This window comes from Echiichthys vipera (genome assembly GCF_963691815.1).
Source record: "Echiichthys vipera genome assembly, chromosome: 15".
Lineage (NCBI taxonomy): Eukaryota > Metazoa > Chordata > Actinopteri > Perciformes > Trachinidae > Echiichthys > Echiichthys vipera.
In genome coordinates this window covers 16,180,506-16,194,880 of record NC_139840.1, presented here as the reverse complement: position 1 = coordinate 16,194,880, position 14,375 = coordinate 16,180,506, and the positions used below count along the sequence as shown (strand labels likewise).

General features: G+C 42.6%; 1 protein-coding gene across 1 annotated transcript in view; it reads right to left on the bottom strand.

Moving 5' to 3' along the window:
* LOC310957681 (ephrin type-B receptor 1-B) overlaps positions 1-14,375 on the bottom strand; it is a 154,129-nt gene that overhangs the window by 106,655 nt on the left and 33,099 nt on the right. The gene's annotated exons all lie outside the window — the stretch shown is intronic.

Sequence of the window (14,375 nt, the reverse complement as noted above, 5' to 3'; positions counted from 1 at the left end):
ACAGATTGCCTCTTGCTAATCCTCAGTGACACATCATAGACAAATAAGTCTGGCAGCTCACCCAAGAAGTTTGTCAGCACTGTTTTTGATTAATTTTCCCAGTAACAGACAGTTTATTATCTGTCCTAAACCCTCCATCTTATTGATAGTGAACAGGCATATTTCCCATTTTTTCACCTGTCACAACATGCCTTCAACTGTGTTGGCTGTGGCCATAGTTTTAAAAAAAATGAAGACAAAGGAATGAATGATATGTCTGGATGATGATCGGTAGTAGATAAGCAGGTTGGGATTTTATGACGGAAATCTGTCTTTGTCTTGGAGATCTTCCAATATCACTGCCAACGGTTGACTAGCGATGCCCAAAAGTGTTGTTGATAAGGGAGGACTCTCACTCTGACTGAATGCAAAGACAAGCAGAGACTGTCCTCGTTCAACAAGAAGTTCCAGCCCTCAGCACCCTCCCTTTACCTACCCCTCCAGAGGAAACATACACCTGCAGCTGTTGCATTTTTGGAATTTGACTGAACTTGCCATGATTGAGAAATCATTCCAAATGATGAAGCACTCGGCACCCGTCATCTGCAGTTCAAGTGGTCTCGGTAAAAAAAAAAAAAAAACAAGTATGCAGACGATGAGTGACAAGCCGTCGGTAGGAAGGAAAGAGGCCTTTCATTCTTAATCTTCACTTACTGGGAGAAACTGTCCTCAGACATGAAACAAATTAGCCTAGGTAATTCAGCTACACACACAAGCACTCACACAGATACACATTAGGCCCCCCACGTGTTGCACACACACTAGCACATACATTCACCAGCCAACTCAGAGAGCAATTTTCTGTGTACACCTACAGTGACAGCCTTGTTCACACCCTGCTTCCATCAGAGTATTTCAATTTCCCTAAGATCAGCCTTGCCTTGTCTAGTTTCCACAGCCAGCTCCAGCCTGCCTGCCTGTACTTCTTGCTGTCAGCTGGGGAGATGGGAGCATGAAACAGCCCTCAGCGCCAGCCAGCGTTGTGGGGACTGCCAACCCTTTCTCATGGGAAATCATAGAAGCTTTAGTCAAATCACACAGGCACTCGGTAGGCCATTTTCCATTTCCTTACAAAAGGAGACACAAGATGGTGAGGGTAGGAGACCAAAAAAAAAGGTCAAAGGCCCATGGGAGAGCTGGATGAGCTGTGTCATGTGACCAAATGTCTACCATTAGCAGAATATCAGAGCAGCAGATGAGTAAATGGAGGATGCAAAGTGGTTATTAGCCATGGGGTCTGGCTCCTACCGCTTTAATGCTATGGCTCACACACCTGTCCACTGGCTCTAGGGAGTTGGAAAATGTCCCTTGTGTACGTGTATGTGTGTGAGTTTTAAATTAGCTGTTATGTGGACCATTCATCCATTAAATTCTAAGTGGATTTGAAGAGTTTCTCTTTACAATGAGTAACCCACATTAATTTTTGAAAATCCAGCTCTTTTAAAATAACAAGACATATATAAATAAATATATATATATATATTTTTTTTTTTTAAAAGAAAAAATACCTTTATACCATTTTATATAGGAAAATCTGTGTATATAGTGTCGATTTCAAAATGATAACTTAAAATTCGCATTTTCAGCACTTGGGACACTTATATCCTCTGATTCATCTCCTGTCACTGTATGTGGGTTCCAGTAGTTTAACGCTGGATACTCCTCAGCTTAGACCATAAAACCCTCGTAAAAACAATTAGTCCTCCCTTTCCATGGCTCCCTGATTCTCATCACAGTCATATCTGACCACACACTCCATTACACTCTCTCTCTCTTAGTTGTTACCAAGTCATTTGGAAGACAAGTAGAGACAACAGCTAGATGTGGTCCCTCGTGTTTGGAGGGTAGCCCAAGAGTGTTTTCTCCTGCAATCATATTCTGCTATGTCAGCTCCACCTGCAAGCTCCAATAAATTAAACACAGCCAGGTTCAATAGCAGTTCCGTCTGCAGGAAAATTATTAACATAGAGAGCTTAATGTTGACTGTGTCATAAATCTATTGGAAAACAATAGCTTGTAGGTGTCAGGGTAGCTTTCCTTAAATGGATTCAAAGAGCTGCAAGGCCAGGGGGATGTATTGTGACTTCATCAGAGTATATTAGTTACTCTTAAACGTACAACGAACTAAGTTTGCTCATTGTGTACTGCTCGCTCAAGTTGATACACAGCCAGCACACTAGTCAAAACCCAGAAGTCGCAAGCCAAGCCAAAACCTAGGCTCAACCAAGGGCCTAGAGTTTCAAATGCCAGAAAGCACAGCTCCTTCTCATTACCAGCAAGTGGTAGATCAATACCAAATGGTAGGCTGTTTCCACAGATACAGAGCAGAGGGGTAGAGAGAGCGAGGGAGAGAAATGAAAGAGCGAGAGAGACTGCATTAAACATTGATAGTGCCTTGTGCTACAGATCAATAAGGCAGCCCCCTTCACACAATTACACGTCAGCAAGCAGTCGCATGATACATCACATGGACACGCATGATTGCATATTGCTCGCACTTGGGCCAAAGAACATCTACAGAAAGATAATTCGGAGAAGAAAGAGCGGCAGGTAAGTATTGGCCAATCTTTCCACCCTCTTTGAGCCTTAATGTATGACTATACATTCTACAGTTTGCAAATCAGAATGGCAAAATGTCTATGTAATTGCCCCTTTTGTGGCCATGTCGGTATGATTGTATGGCTGCTGGTCGATAGAACATGTGCTGAGGCGCCTCTCTAAAGCTCTCAGGCTCCTTAGTCAAAATGGCAGACACATCTTTTCCATTCTATCCTTGAAACCCCCGCCACCCCTACCCCCACCCCGACCCCCTCCTCCCTCTCCACTATGTCCTCCTGTTCTAGGATGCTGGTACACTTTGTTATTCAATGAGACAATCATGTCCAGATGCCGGGCCTTCTCTTTGTGATTGTAGCAACAAACTGAAATAAGATCTGAGGGCCTTGAATGACATTATTTAAGAGAGGTTTATCTTTTCTCAGGAATTGAATCAAGATGTGAGGAGATGGAGATATCGGAGGGGATAGAAAGAGGAAAAGACAAGAGATGAAAAACCAAGAGGAGAAATCAGCGGGATCGAAATGAGCACTTAACAATGATGAAGCCCCACGGTAGCCCGCTGAGCCTGGCATCTTAATACTTGGGGCTGAAAACAAAGTGACAAACAAACAAGAGTACAGGCTGCTGCGTCTCCCAAACTAATCAGCAGTCCACTCAAGGGATTCATGAATAAGGAAAAGGAACATTTTTGACTGGAGTGAAGTATTTTTTGAACAAATCGCGTGTAAGGTTTGTCACATAGACAGACAGTATTCACTCACTGCACCCTGGAAAATCACACCGATCAAGTCCAACGTCAAGAGCACTGAGCTGATTTGAAAACGGTGACTGGGTTTATGGCAAAGCACTGCTTCAGGGTAGAAAGAATATGAAAGGGGTGATGTCTTTGATTGAGTCACTGTGTTCCACAGAGAAGACAATCCTTGCGACCATTGATGTGAGACTTTTCTAATCTGTGCCACACTAAAGCTGCGTCACTCATACAGAAGGGTTTTTGCTTTAAATAGAAGATACAGAACAATCACCAGAAATACATCAAAAGGAAATATGTTACTTCTACGTCTCTCTGAAGAAAGCAATGACAATTTGGCTAATTTGAAAATTGAACAGAAAGTAATCTGCCATCCTCTGAGACATTAGCGGGGAGTGATGGGATACACAAGTCCCGCATCGGTGAACCAAAGACAAAATAAATGAAGAGCCTCACATCATAAATCGCACACACACTGCATTAACAGCATCGTGGGCTCGCAAACACTCGCTCTGGCTGAGTGAAAATGTCATTTTCAGCATGAAAGAAAACCAGGTCAGTATGGGGGACAACAGAGAAAGCCAGGAGAGGTAAGAGGAGATATAGAGAAGGGGACTAGAAGCCAAAGTGAGATCAGCAACAGATGTTGGGAAGAGTACCTCGCAAGATAGGAAATTAATATACACGCAGTATCTGCAGAACCTGATGGAATTACCCTATCATCACAGCAAGGTGACATTCTCTTGGCCTTACACATCTGGTCTGCCATATTACATCAAATTTAAGATTAAACCTTGCAGCACACGGTGAGAAGCCACACTCTCTTTCCCCATTATAACCGGTTTGTAATAGAGTTGCTGTGGAAGGGAAGCAGGAAAACACAAGAGCCCCCCCTGAGGTAGGGTTGACGATCACAGACAGGTACACCGTTAATGCACACCCAGAGGCAGATGACAACACTCTCACTCATCTAATCATGTCTCTGTGGTCACTCATTCATTCAACTACAGGTCTGAGACAGAAGTAGCATGTTTGTACATAACCCCCCCACACACACACACATCTCTCCCTCCTTTTCCTTTCCCTTCGTTTTCTCGCTCTCGCTCTCTCCCTCCTGGTCAGGGGAGAGAGGTTAGGCACATCATTTGCATTCATTAACATTACATTAGCAGACAGAGTGATCTTTAGAAACCAGGCTGCTGGAGAGTGTCATCTTTAATTCATCATAACCTCACCACCCTTCTCGCTCTCTCTCTCTTTACCTTCAACTTCTTCTCCTCCCTTTTTTCCTCTCCCACGCATCTACCCCACTTCTCCCTTGCCCTCTCTCCCATCTCCCCTTAATCCCAACGCATCCTTTCCCCTCCTCTTTTCTCGCATGTTTCTTCACTATCCATTTACCACTGTCTTTCATCTTCTTCACTCCTCTCCGGCCTTTTTTGTCTTCTCACTTCATTTCATCCTCCTATCTGTCTTTCTCTCTGCCTCCAGTTAATGACACGCTCGGGGGGGTTGATTTCTCTTCCTGCATGAACTCTATATAGGTTAAGAAGGAGAAGGGACACACCCAAAAACCTCACACACACTATCTACAGTTAAAAACATTGGTCTGCGAGGCAAGAGTGAGCTGAGGATCTTCTCGCCTTATACAGGTCTCTGATGGGACCCATTGACCTGTGCTTATTATAAACTAAATCTTCTAATCAAAGGACTGCACACACACAAACACACACACAAATGTCCTATCTCTTCCTTTAATACTTGCAAATTGCAAGTCATTTTCTAGCTGACTGGACGCAAAAGAGAGGAAACCAATGCTCTTCTATAGTCTAACAATTACCAGAGACAGATGGGAAGAGTCTAACTAAGAATTAGTCCCATCCTATGGGTCAATTAAAAGAAACGACCTAATAACTTTTAGCGTAAGTGTAAAAGACTTCCAATGAATCCTATTCCTCTCCTACACAAAATAAAGTGTAAAGGAGCAACCACGGGTAGTGGTTAATAGGGGGGCTGTAGAGTTTATTCTAGACACAGAAATATATAAGCCGAGCAACATACTGTATTTCATGACATATGTATCATTTTTTTAGGCCATATTAGGGGTATTAACATTTCCATTCAAAGGTTAAATTACAACAACTTAATCTGGTGAAACACAGTGTTCAGCAATCTGACAAAGGATATGCCATTTCAACTCTTTTTTTTCCCCACTTTGCTTCTGACGCACACAGCAGAAATATGATCACCCCTCATGTAGATATTTGGAGGGAGTCTGTCAGTGATGACACCGCTTTGGGAAATCTACAGTTGCTTTAGTAGACAGTCATTTAATGGATTATCACAGAGACCAAATCAAAAGCTTTTGCCCCCTACAACCCCCCCCCCCGTTACCTCAGTAATCATTTCAGAAAGTATTATTATTATTATTATTATTATTATTTTGAATAATAACAACAATAATAATAGATCAATTTTATATAGTGCTTTTCTCAGTACTCAAAGCAGCTTTACACACGAAAAAAATAGACAATCAAACAGGAAGCACGCTAAACAACACTAGAACGAAAGAAGATCACATTAAAAGAAAAACAGAGGGTGGAAGATGGTGGATTTTAGTTGTTGTAGATGATCCGGAAGGGATGGGATTTAAGCTTAACATAATACATCTAATATATCTGTTCTGGATACAATAACATTTCTTTTTCAATGCAAAAGTGCCAACACTTGAGAAAGTGTGTATTTCACATGTCTCGTTATTATCTATGCAAGGTTAATGCTTACAAACACAATCATCGTGCTGCCAAACACATAGTGCAGAGAAACTCAATATTAGACCGTTTATACCTCACAGTAATGAGCCCTGGATCTTCTAAGATTTGCTGTAGCAGCAGACCAGCAGTGACCAAGCAATAATCCAAATGGAGGCAGCGCTAGCCTCCCACAACCATCACAATACTCATTACTGCTGATATTACCTCAGCCAGCCTGTCTGCTTGTAAGAAACCTGGCAATTTGCTGCAGTAAAATGAGGTAATTACAACTCTTATCAGGCTCCTCACCTTACAAAACAGCATTCAGAGAGAGGGAGTCTACTCCCTAACGGTTCACTGGCTGAGGAACAAGGCTTTGGCTGGATTCTGGATTTCTCAGCCACACCCACCCACTATCATGTGTTCTTTTTGCAGCTCCTGCTCCTCCTGCTCCCCTTTCTTTCCAATAAAAACATTAAAAGCAGAAATTTGATCACTTTAATGACACCACTAAAAGAATTCCTTGATCAATGCCCCATATTAAAGGTGCAGAATGGCTGATGTGAGCCATGAGGGCCCTAGCAGTATCGCTTTACAGCACAACGGCGCCAAAAAACACTCCCCTACTTCTAAAATGGAGGATATGAAAATGAGTACCAAACTTGTTTATGTTGGAGAGCTAGCATGGAGGAAAAACATGGCAATGTAATTTCATCTCTTCCCTAAAGGAGAATGGCTTTACAATGAATGTCTATCCACTATGGCATTGACATTTCTAAACGTTACATATTCAAGTTAGAACTTAGCAATGACTTGGCCCTATCATCACTTATGCTGGCTAGAGACACAAGAGTGATGGAAAAGAACCATGTCAGGTCGCACTGGGATAGTGTGAGGTTGACATTTTGCAGTAAATGCTAATAGGCTACATGGGGTGAGTTAAAGCATCTTTGTTTTTCAAGAAAAAACAGGAAATAGTGCTGAGTGAACAAAATTATGTTACACAATTAACTCCCACTGCAATCCATCACTTTAATTAAGACAGTACAGATTTTCATTAGTACAGTTCTGCGTGTGTGTGCAAGCACATTGGCGTGTGAGGGGTAAAGAATCCGAAAATTTAGCACAAATAGAGCGAAACAAAGGAATCTATAAAGTTGTTGTCAAATATGTGCGCAGTGTCTCAGATGGCATCTCAGTTTGAGTCGCCTGGTTGCATTTTATAGCAGCTGGAGGTTGGGAGGGCAAGAAATAGATAGAACTGACAGTCCTTTTCTGTCACACACTTGAACCAAGATAACCATCCGGTAATATACGGAGTCAGTATGGAGGGCAGAGAGAAACCGAGAAAGACCGAGGAATAATGAAAAAAGAGAAAGCAGGGAGAAGGACAGGATCGAGATAGAGGGAGAGGAAGAAGGTTTCCAGTTCATATGAGGAGAGATACTGAGGAGGATATGGAAGGAGTAACCGGAGAGACACTGGGATGAAGAGAGCATCATGTGGCAGCGCCCTGCGTTATCTATTCCAGAAATGGATCTTACCTTAGCTGAACACAAGAGTCACATAATTTCTTAGAAAACCATCTGACCCCATTTCTGTCCTGCTGCCTGAGTGTACAAAGAGTTCTCTTGTGTGCCATTTGCAATATTGATGAACAGTAAAACACAGGAACAAAACTGACTTGCCCTAACATGGACATGAACATCACGCTAACAGCAGAAAAATGAAATGCATAAAGGGCTAAAAGAATGTCTCATGTGTGTGTGCACAAAAATACATGCTATAAACACCCACAGAGCACAGCAGAATCCAGCTGTACCTTCTATCACCTCCAGGGGAACACCCTCAGAGTCTGACTCAAAACTTTGGATGGATTTATTAGAGCAAAATGACAAGCTTCCTCTAAAAATAAAGCATGAATACAGTCTGCCCTTTAGTCCCCAATAGAATAACTAAATACTTACTAACCTCTGGCACTGCTAGTAAGGCAATGTACTGTTGGAAAGTAATAAAAAAGGCTGTTTTCAAGGGGTAAAGGCAAACAGCTAGCTTTATTCAATCTCAATCTCATTAAACGCCGTTGTTAACCATGTTTGGATGCACCACAGAACTGACTTATGCATCCTGAATAATTCCCCAATTGGCAGAGAGAGAGAAACAGACAAGAAGGATGCAGAGAGAGAGAGGGCCTTGAGGGTTTGATGCTGTGTTTTCTCTCAATCTCATCTGTGGCAGTAAAAGTGCGACCTTCAACCACCTTGAACCCACTGGAGCTGAATTTCAATAAAAGTCAAATTATCGCCTGCGCCATGGGGCTCGGGAAAGGCACTAAGCCTGAATTGTCTGCCCATATAAGACTGTTTAACAGTCATATGGAAGTGTGAGTAAGTCAATCATATGACGCACTTCTACTTCTCACTGAGAGGAAGTCTCTGAGCAGTGGTTAGTGTACCCTGTCAAGAGAGGGTGGCACTGGGATGGATCACTGATTGTTTTTACGTGAGTGTGAGTGTGTGTGTGTGAGTGTGTTTTCATGTGCGCAAAAGCACATATGCCAACATGCGATTGGGAAAGTGTTATTCAATTTAGCTGCAATTCTCCCTTGACTGATGTAGTGAGATCCAGGTAATTGATGCCTCAGTTTGGTATCCCCCAGTGGTGCTCTTCAACACTGGGACAGTGCTGGCTAAGCCGGTGTGAATGAGAGGAAATGCGTGGTGTGATCTCACTCCCTTAACCGCAAATGAGGTGTTCTTCTGGGATCTCGTTAGGACAGCTCCAACACATACACACACAGCTTCACTACAACACATACATACCACTACTATTGGCGACCGCAGACATTCTCAGGTTGAGATCACCTCTAATTCGCCCCTTCATTCCTCACTACCTATCTTCATAAAAATGCCAGTGACCTCTCCAATGCCTCCAAGCAAACACAATGCTTTCCATTAAAAGCAAACACTAAATCCACCGTCTTGCAGCATATGCTCACTTGCCCGGGGAAGTCTATATATTTTTAGAGATGGGCTTTGTTTTTCCTTCGGGGCTTTGCTGGAGTCTGCATTCAGCAGTGGGGAAATACAAGATAGAAAATAGTCCTGAGGCTAAAAGAAAAACTTTTAGCAGAGCTGAGCTTGACCTTATAGCACAGGGCTGACAGAGGCGGGTAAGAGACTCTCCAATGAGAATCTATAACAAGAGAGAAGGAGGGAAGAAAGCGAGACATCTTTTTACTTCTGTAGTGTAAAAGTGATAAAAACCTTTTTGAGTATATTTGGCTGGAGGTCTCTTATTCTGCAGTAGAAAACAGTACATGCCCTCTCTGTTTTCAGTGCTTCTTTAGAGTCTGTGTATGGTGACCGTAAAAAGAGGAAAAGGCTGATTCTTTTAGTTTTCAGGAGGTATTGTTTGATGTCCCTCCATCTGTTTTTATTTCCACCATCAACCTGCCCTCTCCCTTCCTTTTTGTCCTTTTTTTAATCAGTCGTTTGTTCTCTTTATCACTCATACTGTCTCCTCACTCTTCTGTCTCCGGGCCACTCTGAATGCAAAGCCATTGCTCAGTGAAATACTGAAGTCTTTGGGGAGAGCAAATGTCATTTCACACACATTACATCCAGGCTGTTTTGCCATAGGGTGGTTGTGGGTAATTTTGATCTTGTGCCACCCACCCACACAAATACATACAAACATTGTATCTGACCTCATCTGATTTGGCATCAGGACGCCTGGGTGTTTGAGGTTTTGTCCAGAACACAGCCCCAAATGTCACAGCTGTCCAGGCATACTACCGGGGAGCGCAAACATCAGCCATCCCTCTGGCCCTCTCTGCTCTCTCAGCAGTAGCTCTGCCAGTAATAGCTGTCATCTTTTAGGCAACATCCACCAACACTACCATCATTTCTCTTTTTTTGACCTGCCATTTCAGCTCTTCACATCCTTCTGTTGCTGATGTTAAATGGTAGATCAGAGCGTGAGCTTCTGGATGCAATAAGACAGCCATGAGGTTACGCTCTCAGTTAAAGATGTGTCAGCCAGAAGAAAGCAGAGAGCTCCCAGGCAAGCGCTGTACTCTGCAGCCCCGCCAGATGAGGCTGTTTGCTGGTGTGATGTGAGGTGTGCTCCGGGAGTCAAAGTGCGACACTGCTCGCTGCTCTACAACGCGCAGCTAAAGAGCTGAGACGTCTCGTTAAATATGTAGTACTACCGACCACTTCAAGCTGTTCCTTTACTTCACGCGTATGAAGCGGCGGCAGCAAACACTTGCTCACTGCTCACTTTGCACAGAAACACACACACACATCCTTGCATCTGCACATGCACATGTTAATACAAGCAGCTTACACAACTGTGAAAGCTTCTCCAAGCTGTTAAATTATTTCTCCCGTTTTATGTCACTGGGTTAGAATAGATGCAGGTGTCTGTCCTGTGTGGGTGTGAGTATCTGCTGGTAGTGTAAATAGCTCTGATGGGAGACACAAGTGGTTTGCAGGTGTTTGGAGAGAACAGCTCCCAGTCAGGACCTACTGTATTTTAGATGAAATGGCAACAGTGTTTGTGCTGAATGGAATAAGTGCACCTTTGGGTATGTTTTGGGTGTAGGGGAAAGTATATATAATACTTATAGCATTTGTTTGAAGCTGCTTGGAGGGCAAGGTTTGATTGTGTGCTAAAACATTTAGGCATTCAGTTATATAAAACCGCAGTTAACTTCAACCTCCCTGTGAATTGTCAGTTCTCCAAATCACTTTGAGTCCTCATGTAAATCAGCAGTGAAAAACATGGGGGGAAAAACAGGATACACAAGCAGCAGTGTATTGATCCAGAGGAGCAACTATGACTGCAGGTGTTCTAGTCATCTTTGCCATCGACCCGCATTGTGTTGGAAGAGGCAAGCCTGAGACAGATAGAAAAAGAGCCTAGGGAGGTTTCATTACAAATGCTAAGTAGAGCAGAAAGGCTCTGTCCACGGAAAAAAAATAACACTCAGCCCATGGGGTTCACCAATTCTTTGGCAGAGATTTGCATTAAGTGTGCCACTTCAATCAAATATGAATGCAGAAAAGAAGGAGATACAGTTCTTAATTTTTAATTTTTCTATATAATTAAATATATTTGACCATATATTTGCTCTTTTACACAAAAACACACGTTTTACATAAATTTCACCGATTATGTCAACAATGATAATGATTCATGATCTTGAACAGGTGGGAAAGTCTCTGAGGCTGTAGACACTAAAACCTTTCACTTATATCCATACAAATGAGTGGGTCATCATTTCTTCCAGGCAAGCGGACTAGTCTGCTCTGATTGGTCAGTGTTTCCAGTTCATTCCGCATCTGCACTCTTGGCGTCTCTACACCACCATTGCAGCCAGGGAATGACTGCCAAGGCACTGTGGTGGGCTGTATGCATTTCTCTGTGTATTGAGTGTATTGATACCTTCATAGTATTTATACAGCACCTAAACCTGTTTTTTAATGAAAAAAGACATGGAAATCTCACTTTTTACAATATGAGACCTTTAAGCTTCTCAACGGCAAGCATCCCTACTTAGCAAGTTATTTAATTAAGTAAAAAATATGGCAGGGCTTTTTTTTTCAAACGATCAAGATCAACATGTAATCCATTCAAATAAATTAAAAAAAAAACAGCCAAATCTGCAGCATTAACTCTGTTCAGTTCATTAGTGGTGCCTCCAACATCCCACCTTAGGCGGTAGCCTTGACAATTTCCCAAAATGTATCCATCTATGGTGTCAAATCCTAAATGCTTCCAAATATCCCTCTTCACACAGTTTGGTGCCATAATTATCCATTCATTAGGGCTTCTTAGTTTTCTCCATATTGCATTAGTAAAGAGAACAACAACAGGCATGTATACAACGAGACATTCAGCAGCTCAGTGTCAGTGCCTCAGTGTGTACTTTTACACAGTGAATTTTGAACACTTCATTACTGTCAAAATTCAGATAAAAAACACCCTAATGCATCAAGGCTATATCAAACTAACCCTACATATCTGTAGTACGTGTATGCCATAATACTCATGATCAATTGAAAATATAACACAATGAATGTACCTTTAGTCATCAGCTCAGTACATACAGCAGTTGTATAAATACGATAAAGCACAAAATGCTGTGTCTGACAGTGGCAGGAACAAAGATTTCACCCACTAATATAAAAGGCAATTTTCCAAATGTTTGCCAGTATACACAGTACATTTCATAAAATGCTTTTGCTCAGGCTAAAGTGTATGCTGAGCAAATATGACTACCATTTCATGAAGTGTTTGTTACCCGCAGTTGTGTGGTTATTAATGCAGATAGGTGTTGGAATGACTCCCAGAGAGTTTTCACACACTTCTCTTTCTCTTTTCTCCTCCTCAGGGGTGTTGTTAGCCTGTGTCCCCTGACAGCTCGCTCCACATAATGAGGCTGACAGACCAAAACAAACACAGGTACAGAACATTGGTAGAAAAAAAAAAAAGCAAGTAGTGCCAAAGGAGATGAAGGAACGGGGCAGGCCACTCGCTATCTTTGGCAAGATCTAGGCTACTGCTGTGGTGGTTATATCTGGCTGGGGTAGAGTATGAGTCATAACACATCTTTTCCCCCCACCGTTTGGATCACCATCTCATTTTCTTTTCACTTCTTTTCTATTCTGCTGTACACAGATGCGGTTGGTCATGGTCTTTGAAAAGGCATAGAGTGTTAATTGATGGTGAGATAATGCACAGTGCTAACTCTTTTTCTATTGCTTCTGTCTCTCTTCTACCTTCTTTCTCTCTCTCCTTCTCCCCAGGTGTGCTGGTGGCTGGGGCTAAATGATGAGGAGAGTCACAGTGTCTGCTGTCTCTAATGGGGACGTTATGCAGGCGGTTGGGAGAAGTGCTCACACCAGGCTCGTAAATCACTAACTCCTGTAGAGAGACTCACTGCAAGGCCTTAGTGCTCCACTAACCCTGCAACAGATGCATACATATAAATGTGGGGAAGGTTACACATGCATACACGCATATATGCAAAGGTATTGAGTATGTGTGTAGATAGACAATGAATACAGATAAACACATGTACTTATATGCACATTATTTCTGCTTTACTGTACAGTCCATTTACCTGACCTCCAGCGCGTATTCAACATTTGCCATGTAACTACTAGGACACAATTCACTTACATCTGTCCAGTGACAGCACCTCTGGCAACAGGACAGTGTGCTACATCAGTGCTTGTGTCAATGTGATTGAAGTTTGACAGAGCAGTCAAAGCATTATTAGTGCTCCTTGTCACAGCCCAGCACACACAGAGGCCTGCTGGTGCCACAGGTGAGGTAAACACAGGCCCCATTTAGCATATTACCCATCAGTCAACACGACAGGCAAAGGAGATAAAGAAATGCGCACCCACTGTGAGTGGGAAAACAAGCACTCCAGTCTGCCCTGTCACACAAGGAGGGCTATATGAAGGTATTTTGCCTGGTGTGGATAACCTACACACAACCCACAGATGTTCAAACCTGCATGAACAAAAATACTAGAGACACATGCTTCTCTGCACACACACACACAGGTTGAGGACAGAAGAGGCAATATCTGAAGTGAAATATCGCCCGGAGATGCCTCATATACAGTAGCTAATTGACTGTGATGAGACAGAGCCATTGCCAGCACGCCTTGATGCTTTCTTTTTTCTTTTCTTTTTTATCCATCATTTTCAACTTAATCTGCACAAAGATAATCTGGACATTTCCACAAAACTGTGTATTTCTTCTGTGTGATTTATAAGACGCAAATCCTTAAACAGATCCTCAACTGCTGATGCATGACTTATTGCTACTACAAATATGCTAATCTGTCACATCTGAGGTGAGGAATTTGATTTATTATCTGCCTCACTATAACTATCGCTTCAACGACATGCTCCATTTGACACCTGCAATGATGGAAGGGAAAAAAATATCAACTCTCCCTTTCAAGACCATTGGGGGGGGGGGGGGGGGGGGGGGGTTGTCAGTTAAGGTATGACTAATGCCCTGGGAGTTAGCACACATTAACAAGGGTAAGCTTTAAACAGTTAGTGTATTGCCAAAAGGCAGGGGTCCATGATGGCAACAGGGGCTTAACCAACAGAGCTGTTTGGACTAGAAACAGACAGCTGGCACAGTGGTAGGGAGACCTGTTTATATGCTCTCTCCTCGGGAGGCCATGAACCAAGCTGGCCTTCGTAGACATAACTATATACAAAACACACACACTAATA